Genomic DNA, 10,973 nt, shown 5'->3' with positions numbered 1-10,973 from the left:
ATGAATTGATTACCAAATGAAATCAAAATATTATCAAATGGGGTTTACACTAATTAAAAAAATTACCCTAATCATAAACAGAGGGTACATCTTTCTTTCCTTAATTTTGTTCTTTTAAGCCAGGCCTGTAGCTGTTATATGTCGTAATAATTAGAGATTTATTTTATTGACCAAAAAACATTCAAAAAGAAAATTAACAAGTAGTTGTTCAAATGTATAAGGATTTGAGACTTGCAATGAGAAATGATTAGTTGTTTTAGTTATGGTTGAATCCACCAAATTCATATGAAAGACATGTACACTATACACCATATCACCATATCGATATTGGCATATATCATATTGGAATCAAGTATAATCTTTTTATTAAGAAGTCGAAGTTTTGAATCTTCATCTCTATATGTTAAACTGGAAAAAAAAATACACCACATCAATAAGATAGGTTAAAAAATTTACCATTTATAATAGATCTGCTCGACTCTCAACTTATAATTTTATGTCTAATAAAGGTGTCCTACTGGACATTGTTATTAGTTTAATCAGTTCAATATTATTGCAGCAAGTTGTTATTAACTTCATTAATTTAATGCTTATTGTGGTAATCTAGAAATAGAGTTCATTGTGTTATTTCAAATTTAATAGATTTAGGCCATTTGGTTCGTGATTCATTTTCAGTTTTAGGTTTTTAAGAACAAAAAAAATATACAAGAAAAATAATTAAAACGTTTCTATATACTTGTCCTTTAAAAACGATTTCCAAAAACAATCTTTGAAATAATCCATTTTCAAAAACAATAAATTGCCGTTTTGTTTGACTTCAAATTTTATGTTCATAAATTATGAATATGTGATACACTACTGCATTTTTAGATTCACAACAAAACACAAATTTTAAATTGTGAATTCAAATTGCAAAATATTTAAAAAAGAATTCAAATTTCAAAATTTTAAATTGGAACCAAACGTGTTTTCGAGTACAGTAAAATAGAAGAGTTCATTTTGTTTTCTAGTGAATTCTTTGTTTTTTAAAACAATTTTCTGATTGTGAACCAAACGGGACCTTAGTTCCTATGCTTTAAATAGATCTTAATATTAGGGATGACTTGAACATCCCGAACAACCTAATCCAAATTGTAAGGATTTGAGTGGGTTAATTTTTTCTATGTTTGTCGGGTTGGCTTAATTCAACTCGAATTACTTTGTGTGTGTTTTTGAGGTCTAACTTAAGTAGGTTAAATTTTTTTATATTTTTCTTTTAAGATTGTTACATTATTTGTCTTTTTTAAGAGTTTTGGAATAAATATCATCGAAATTTGGTATTTAATTATTTAAGTTTTATGAGATTTTAATTATTAGACAAGTGATGTAGTATATAAATTTAAGTATTTTAAATTAATAAGAAAAAAATATAATAACCTAAGACAACCCAACCCAACCCAACTCAACCCGAATTTTAAGGATTAGGTTGAAAATGTTATTCGAGTCTTTTCAATAATCAACCCATCGGTCCAAAAAAAACCCTTCCAACGCAATTAATCCATATATCATTCCTACTTGAAATTATAAAACATATGTACCAAATGGAATTGATAAAAATCTATTAAAAGAAACAACATTGGAGTTAGAGGTGGATGAACATAACATTTGATGAGAAGTTGGATGAGTTTTTGATGTGAGAATAAAGTAGAATATGTAATAGAGAAGAGAGAGGCTTGCAATTTCCAAGTTGTTTGGTGGTCATAGGAGAACGGCTTAAGGACCAAGCAATGGAATCAAAAACCGAGTGCGCCATCAGCCAGTCAAGTCAATGGCCCCAAAATTTGGTCAACTTCTTTGAATTTTCCAACCATTATTTTTCTCCTTAAATACTCATCTCATCAATACCCACTTTTCTCCAATTTTTCCATCTGGGTTTTCATTTTTTCCAAACAAAAAATGCCAACCATTATTCAGTCCCAACACCAGCCTCGTCGGATCCCCTCCGTCGCCGGACGGGAAGCCAGCCGGAGCCGTGCCGCTAGATCCACTTGCAGGAGCTTCAGTTTTGGTGGGATGGTTAGAGGTGGCCGCAATTTGATGGGGATGCCCGGAGATAAGTGCCGCCGGAATCAGGGAAGCAGAGAGGTTTTAAGAAGGGCGTTGATGCCGCCCAGCCGGAGACCCACTCTCCGGTGGTTGAATTTCCGGCCAACTCCTAGCCGTCTTTCGAATATGTCTATGGCGGAAAGTTAATTAATTAATTTTTATTTTTGGGATTATTCTTTGATTCTTATTCAACAAAATTCTGCGATTTTCTTTGTATGTTTGGTGAATCTATGGGATGATTCTGTTCCTAATTTTTGGAGTGAAATTTCGGAATTCTTTGTGGGTTAAATTGTTAACTGTTCATCAATTTCTTGATGTAATGCTTTTTTAAGAATATTGATCTAAAAACTTATATATAATGTTTTTTTTTAAAGACAATATATGTCAATCCCTCTCATGACGTCTATTGTCCAAATTGAAAATATTTATTTCCTTAGACATTAAACAACTAAAGCAACTAAAATAGGTGCACACACTTATACATATACAATAGAATATTTACTCGGTCTCATCTCCAAACTACCCTTAGTCCCTAATATGTAACGTTTAAGCAAGACAAACTTAACAACCTAAGCTTCTCTTCCTCTTCCTTTCACTTCAAAACTTGCACTTTGACTGGTAGATTAGTAGAATAGCTATCCTCTGGGGAGTTGACTGTTATCTGGGGGAAAAAGAAGACATTGAAAAGAGTGGATACTAGCCCAGTGATTTACTTTTAAAACATTCTTATTAAGCATTAAATAGAACATCAACTTCAGAAATAGCATGCATCTCTAAAATTTAGAGTTTAGAAACAATTGAAATCATAAGTATGTAAAATATGTAAAACATTTCAAACCTTGAAAACTCAAACATCAACATTTTCCTTGAAAATCATCATCATCCAGCCTTAATTGACTGAGAGCCCCTTCTGACTGATCCCTCAACGTTGAATCCTTAGCTGATTAGAGTAATCTCAATACAATCAACATCGATATTATAGTGCCTACGTGCTCATGGTGTCCTGGATACTATCATACCTTCATTATCGAGTTTTCTCATTATATCATCATAAAACCTTATTTGGATAAGAAACTCAACTTTTGAAACATAAAACATTCGAGTAAAAATAAGTCATAAGCATATTCATCATGAGATAATAACATAACTTAATGAATGCTAGCTAATACATGCTTGCAATCATCAAAACTGAAGTATACTTCATAAATCTCAATGCTTTAAAAAAGATTGGACTATGCGTCCACACATCAACTCTCAAACCAAAGCATGTGTTGGAGTAATACTTAAAGAAATCATGTTTCACAAAGAAAAACTATCGTAAGGCTAATAGCTCATGCGTTGAACCTTGTTACGAAAGCATGCTTAAAACTTATAAATTCAATTGTTCATGTTTTGAAACTACTGAGAAAACATTCATAAACTTTGTCACTCACTATCTTAGGCTACTTTCTCAAAGGATGATAGGCTTCTCCTATTTGCATTTGCTCTATCACAACAATAAATGCCTTTGGCTAATGCCACTAACTCCCTTTTGAGCTTAACTTTAACATTTAAGTTTAACATCAAACTTAGACACCCCTCACAACTTATCATCGCATAGCTTATCTCAACGCATCACGCACTTAGTCAAAATTTTACCTTGCGCTTAGTTGGTAAGTGACAATGCACTCACAATGCTCACTCAGGCGCTAAGACACACCCAACACGTCTATGCATCGAGCGCTTTCCTACACTTCCCTTAGTGCGCCTCAGTCGTTGGCCTCTTCCTCCTCACAACCTTACGCTCACCTCGCGCACACACCATGGCCAGCACTTGCACTTATCACACATGTTCTTGCACGTATTGCATACGCACAACCTCAACCGTCAGCTACCTGCTTGTCCTTCGGATGCACCTGCCTGCTTATTCATCCATCAAATTTCCAGATTCAACTTCCAACACTAATAACTTAAGTTCCATGCATTATCTCATCAAATTTCTTTCTAAGAACTTGCTCTTGAAGACCTTAACTCTCTTACTTTAAAACTTGAGCCTCTGATTCTTCTTAACAAGCTCAGAATTCTTCAATCTTCTTAACCTACCCGAGCAACCCAAGAGCTTATAACACTTTGGAAAATCTTCAATTTCCAACTCGAATTCATGGGAGTTTTTTCTTGGCAGCCTAACATCGTCCCCAACACTTATCGATCTTAAGTTTGGCAGTAGCTCCTTTCAATTCTCACAAGTAAAAACGCCAAACCGAGTGTTTCTTCTTAAACTTCTTTTTATACTAATGTATGCTTGACCAAATGGCTTATTAGGATGATACCTAGGCCATTAATTCTTGCTTAGGGCTTTAAATGTGCCACATGGCCCTCTAACCCAATAATTAAGTTGAGCACTTCTACCTCATACCAATGCATAGGTTAAACACCAACGTATAGGCTGGTACTCATCACATAGACCCTTCTTCTCGGCCATTGCCTGACTAGCCATCGTCTCTTGCAACTTACCTTAGGCACTTACGTTGAGACTTGCCACTCGTCAATGCCTCCAATAATCTTTATGGCACACTTTAGCGCCTTTCAAGCCAGTGCTTATGCCTTTGGTCATCTTTATCAACCTAACCTCCATGTACCTCAGTCAGTGCATACCTTGCGCCTTGCAGCTCGCCTAACCTTTACCTCAATGCCACTCATGCGCTCATCTAGGCAAGTTTGGTTGCACACACGCCACTTGCCTTGGGCTTTACTAACCTCTGGTGAAGCCAACACACCCTTGCTAGCCATTCTCTCAGTGGGCTTTACTAACCTCTTCATGGCCCTAACGCAAGCCTCACACTTAGTCATTTTTTCCTCTTTCAAATCTTGAACACTTGGCATGGCAAGACCATCTTCAAGAACTTCTATTTCTTCTAAGTATCACTTTTACTCACTTCACTCAAGAGCTTCAATTTCCAAACTTAAAAAATTTCTCTCACTCTATTAGGTCTAGTCCACGCCTAATTTCCTTTCTCAAAATCTCTTTAAGTATGAATGTTTACTTCTACTACCCGAGAGCACCCTTTTCCAAACATAGATTAATTTTTCTTCAAAACCCTTAAGCCCTTTTTATCTACGAACATCATATATACAATTAAATTAGTCATACAAATATCACATTAACTTGAACATGCTTATGTAGTAAATAGGATCTAGGGTCTACATCTCCAATGTCGTTAAGGTACGTTCATGTCATCAAGGTGAGTCCCACGTCGTTCACGTGTCGTTTGTCCAGATTCAGGCCTAACTTTGTACCATATCTATTCGTCATCGTCAAGGTCGTCCACGTCGTCATCGAAGTCGATCTTTATACCAGATCTATTCATATGCGAGTTTTACTCCATCTCGCCAGATCTGATACTAAATCTTGTTGGATCGACACTCCATCTCGTCGGATAAGACCGCAAAGCAATCCAAATTGTCAGATCTACACTCCAAGAAAACATTTTTTATCCACAAAAATGTAGGAACCTCTTTTTATTTAAATTGTTGCAAGATCTTAGCCTACTGTTGTACCGTTCTAGTAATAAGTATGCCACACTACGTTTAAAAAAATTGGTGAATCCACTTCCAAATTTCATTGAAAATTAATTTAATTTTGATTTCCACACTACGTTTATTTCTCTACCATGTTGTGTAAAAGACAGAAAAATAGAACTTTTTGTTTGATTCTTCATAAGCTTTATGCTTTATGCTTGATGTGAAAATAAAAGATGATTGCTACCAAGAAGGTATACTGCTGTACTCTTTATCTTTTCAGTTTTGAAAGTCTGAATTTTGAAATGTGAATGTTTAACTTGTGCTTATTGATAACTCCTTCGTAAAGTATTGCTCCTTCTGTTTGTTGTGATATTCACATATGGGTTGCTTGTGGGTTATTAATGCTTGTAGTTTATTAAGTTCATGAATATAGACAACACATAGAGAAATATGTTTTCCATCCATGTTGAAAAGTTTGTTCTTTTATTGAACACAGCCTCCATGTTTAGAGAGAGCTTGATCATATTGGAAGGTGACAAAATTAAAAAAAGAAGAAAAAGGGATTTCAACAGCTCATTTCTTGCACTCTTGCAATTGCAATTAGGTTCTCTTCTCCATTTCCACGGTGAGTTGTCTCTGGATAGAGAGATTTTGCTTTGCTTCAGACTTTGCTGTCCATGGTGAGTTTTTAGTTGATGTGGAAGCTGTAAGAATTTCTTAGAGTTCTAATGTCGACTTTGATGTATCTTGCAGCTTCTGGTTCTCCCCTACCATCCCCAGATATGATTAATCTTCTCTAGTTCTCATCAAATGTCTTATAAATCAGTAGATCAATGAAAATTCAAAGTGGGAGAGGGCTCAAAATTTGATCCTTTTGTACTTGACAGTACCTATTTCACTTGGACCAACTACAACATCTCTTGCTACAGCTGCTTCTCCTTCTCCTCTAAGCAGGTAGCCTCCTTGTGCATGATAATCTTATTATCAACATTAAGAATGAGCAGTTTCACATGTAATTAAATTATGAAAGTACACATAAACTTTGAAAAAGTTTTATTTTAACTCCTTTTAATGTTTTTTACGCTAAATTTATGGACCAGAAAGTCGTGCAGCCACTCGACGTGCAGATCCATCGGTCGAGGGGCTTATAGTATGACGTTTATAGCTTAAAGTTTTATTCCATCGGTAAATTATGGAATGCAATCTATTTTCTTTTAACTGAGTCTAAATCTAATGGGCTTCTAGTATTACAGAGGTTGTGATTTTTCTAATTTCTTCTGTTTATAGCTTTGTATTGACGTTTTCCTAGACTGGAATATTTGGTATATAGGAACCAAAGGTTAGATTTTGTATGTTACTATAATGTACTCTTTATATACATTATAGTAGGTATCCATTTTTGCAAGAATAACTTCATTCTCCTCTAATTTGCCATGATTTCCATTCAATGGTTGGAGTGTTGAGGAAGCTTATTTCAGAGGAAGAAAGTTGAGGAAGCTTTTAGTTTTTAGTTTATCGAAACTTGGATCTTGTTTGTTGATATTTCCCACTTGTATTAATCAATACTTCAATATGTTAATCACCTATCTAATGCTTACATAAATTTTTTTCTATGCCTTAGCTGCAATTGTTACATAAATTTCCCACTATGGTCAAGCTTGCTAGTATGTTTATTTTGGTTGTTCAAATTCTTATTCAGCGATTTATTTTAAGCTTCGGTCGAAATGATGCATTTAGATTGATGGTTGTTGGCTTCTTTTTTCTTTTTCTTAGATTGTTGCTGGTATTTTTAAGATATTTGGATTTGAAAGTGTATGAGAAATGGATCAACTATGAAGCATAACTATGATGCATTTTCCAATTATTTATTATGTTCCTTCCTTTCTAGTAAATGTATTGAACTCAACTTTATTAGTGGCCGTTATGATTGTTTGGTCAAATTGATACAATAATATGTGGACGAGTTTTATTTCCTTTGTTATCTAGTTTTATTTCCTTCTTCCAATAAGTTAGTTAATTGTTGTGTTTGTTGAAATCAAAATATATAAAAGCAATTAAGATTTTATTTTGTCTATGTACAAGTAAGAGAAATATTATTGTTTTAAAAATATATATATTATTGATTTGCACATGCTTAAGTAGAAAATATTATTGATTTGCATGTGTTTTTAACTTTTTTATTGACATTAAAAATGGACTGGACATTTAAAAAAATGAGACATTAAAAAAATATTGGACAATTATTGAAAAATTGGTAAAACAACCATAGACAATGGTGTATAATATCGGTTTTTAACTAACATTGAAGATGGTGTACAATGTCAGTTTTCAACCAACATTAAAGAATATTGGATTAAAATTTCGGTAAGCCATAATGTTGGTTTAAAACCGACATTAAAGACCTTTTATAACATGATCTTCGATATTAATTTTAAATCGACATTATATTTTTATAATATCAGTTTTAAACTGACATTAAAACTCAGTTTTATAGTAGTACCAAATCAGAATACTACAAACGAACAGAACAATCCAAGGCAGGCTGGTAAACTCAAAACAGACGGTTGATAAGAACAATACTTATTTGGAATGGAATGTAGAGAAGGTGTTTGATGAAATCTCCAAGAGAACAAAGCCGAAGCCAATGATATTATTGGCGATAGGAAAAAGACTGTGATGAGCGATTGAACCAACCAAACGAGATCAATAAATCTATCCACGCGAGAGAAAACAACAAGGAAGAGAAATGCTCTGGACATAAAGGATTTTAACGCTATTAATATAAGGGTGATTATGGAATAAACAATAAATGAAAATTGAAAATTGAGATTTAAAAATTTTTCCATATTTGCAAAATCACAAATTTGGAAGACACATATGCAAAATTCTATTTTAAAATTGTCATCCAATGCAATTTCTCAAAAAAGTATCTCATAAAATTTGGCAAAAAGTAATTGAAAGAAATGGGCTAATATAAAAGTATTGGAAAAAATTATAGTGGTGGGTGAATTTAGAGCTAAGTCCTAAAAGTAAATTACTCATGAATATAGTTGAACAATAATTTGACGCATATTTTCTTAAGATGGAGATTCAAATTCTTAAACTACACCTGTTATATAATATATATATTTATATATAATGTCGTAAAGTGAATAATAAATATACATTAAGAAAAGGAAATAATCACTAACGAATCTGTGATTGTGTAAACCAAAGCAAATGGTGATGCTTTTGAAGATTTACAGGTTTTTTCTTTTCCTTTGTGTGATCACAATTTTCAAACCTTGCATCCATTTCAAAGAGATTTGTCAAAGAATCCATATCTTAGAAATATTGCAAATTTGTTCAAATATCCCCTTATGACCCCTTTCCCAAGACTCACTTTCTAAAAATAAGTTTTTATTATAAATCTTATAATAATAGATGTCTATTATTTGCGTCCATTGACTATTTGTCATGTCTCAATTTTCTAAAGTGTTGTCATGTGTCTCAACATTACACATTATTAGTGTCTTTGTAATCCACTTCTACTTAGTGGTATTTACTGGGTTTTGTAAGATACACACATTGGGCAAAATCTAAAAATATTGGAGAAAGTAGAGAAATCCGTCATTTTTATGTTATTTACTTTTGTTATTTATTTATTTCATATATTTATATATTATGTTTTATTTATTTTAAAATATTTATTTATTTTATTATTATATTATATTAAATTTATTTTAATATTATATTTTATTGGTATTCGTGTTCCCAATTGTGCTCCTCAAGTTTATAATACATGAGCTTCTATTATTTTTCTTGCTAAAGGTAAGTCCTAAAGGTATGCTGGTTTTCCCTCTTCGTTATAATTAATAAATTTAATGTTATTAAGCATATTTAATATATATTAAATTTCTTATATAAATACAATACTTTATAATAGTGTCGTCATGTCGTTGATATTAATGACAATAATTATTTGTCATGGGTACTTGATGCCAAAATCCACCTGATGTTATGAATCTCGGAGAGACTATTAAAGAAGAAAATACGACATTCAGTTAAGACAAAGCAAAAGCTATGATTTTTCTTCGTCATCATCTCCACGAGGGATTGAAAATAGAGTATCTTACAATAAAGATCCATTTATCTTATGGAAAATTTTGAAAGGGAGGTATGATCATAAAAAAAAACAGTTATTCTTCCTAAAGCTCGTTGTGGGTGAATGCACTTGAGGTTACAAGATTTCAAATCAGTAAATGATTACAACTCCGCATTATTCAAAACCAGTTCGAAAGTATTGTTATACGAGCAGAAAATTTTTTATGTTGATATGTTAGAGAAGACATTTTCTACATTGCATGTCTCGAATATACTCCTGCAGCAGCAATATCGAGAGAGGAGTTTTAAACAATATTTTGAACTGATTTCATGTCTTCTCCTGGTCGAACAAAATAACGGGTTATTGATGAAAAATCATGAATCTTGACAAAATAGAACAACATCATTCCCTGAAGTGAATACTGTAAATTTTAATAATAATCGTGGTCGAGGTCATGGTCGTGGTTGAGGTCGTGATTGTGGCAGAAGAAGAAATAATTATTATTTTCATGATGGTCGTTCTAATCATTCAAAAATCAAAAGAACCACACAAAATGATGATGACAAAGAAAAAACTCCACAAGATAAGAGTTCAAAAAGTGTTTAAAATAAATGCTTTCAATGCAGAATGACTGGGTATTGGTCACGTAACTGTTGTATGTCAAAACATTTAGTTGATCTCCATCAAGCATTCCTGAAGGAAAAAGAGAAAAATGTGGAAGAAAATTTTGCATATTAGAACAATGACATATTTGACCCATCCCATGTAAAAAATTTGGATGTGGTAGACTTCTTTGAATCTCTTAAAGAGAAAATCGGTGGAACATCAAGTGTTTCCTTTAACTTTGAAAATATCTAAACTTAATATGTTTTTTTTTATTATTCATCTCCATGTTTTTTACCCTCTTAGTAAATGTTAACATTTGTATATTCTTAAGTTGTTTTTCTTATTGTTATTGTTTTCTTTTAATGAAGAAACTTGGATCATTTTCACATGTTGGGTGACTAAAAAATGAGCAAGGAAGATCTATGGCTGGCAGACAGTGCAACTACACATACAATAGTTACAAGTAGAAAATATTTTTCCAAACTGACAATGTTAGAAGCAAAAGTCAATACAATATCAGGTTCTGCAAACCTAATTGAAGGGTTTGGAAAAACAAATATCATTTTGCCTAGAGGAACAAAATTTACAATTGATAATGCATTATTCTCTAGTCAATCAAAGATAAATCTACTTAGTTTTAAAGATATATGTTGTAGTGGTTATCATATTGAGACTGATAGAAAGAATAATATGGACT

This window comes from Benincasa hispida, chromosome 9 (assembly GCF_009727055.1).
Source record: "Benincasa hispida cultivar B227 chromosome 9, ASM972705v1, whole genome shotgun sequence".
Classification (NCBI taxonomy): Eukaryota; Viridiplantae; Streptophyta; class Magnoliopsida; order Cucurbitales; family Cucurbitaceae; genus Benincasa; species Benincasa hispida.
This window is presented reverse-complemented; position numbering follows the sequence as displayed.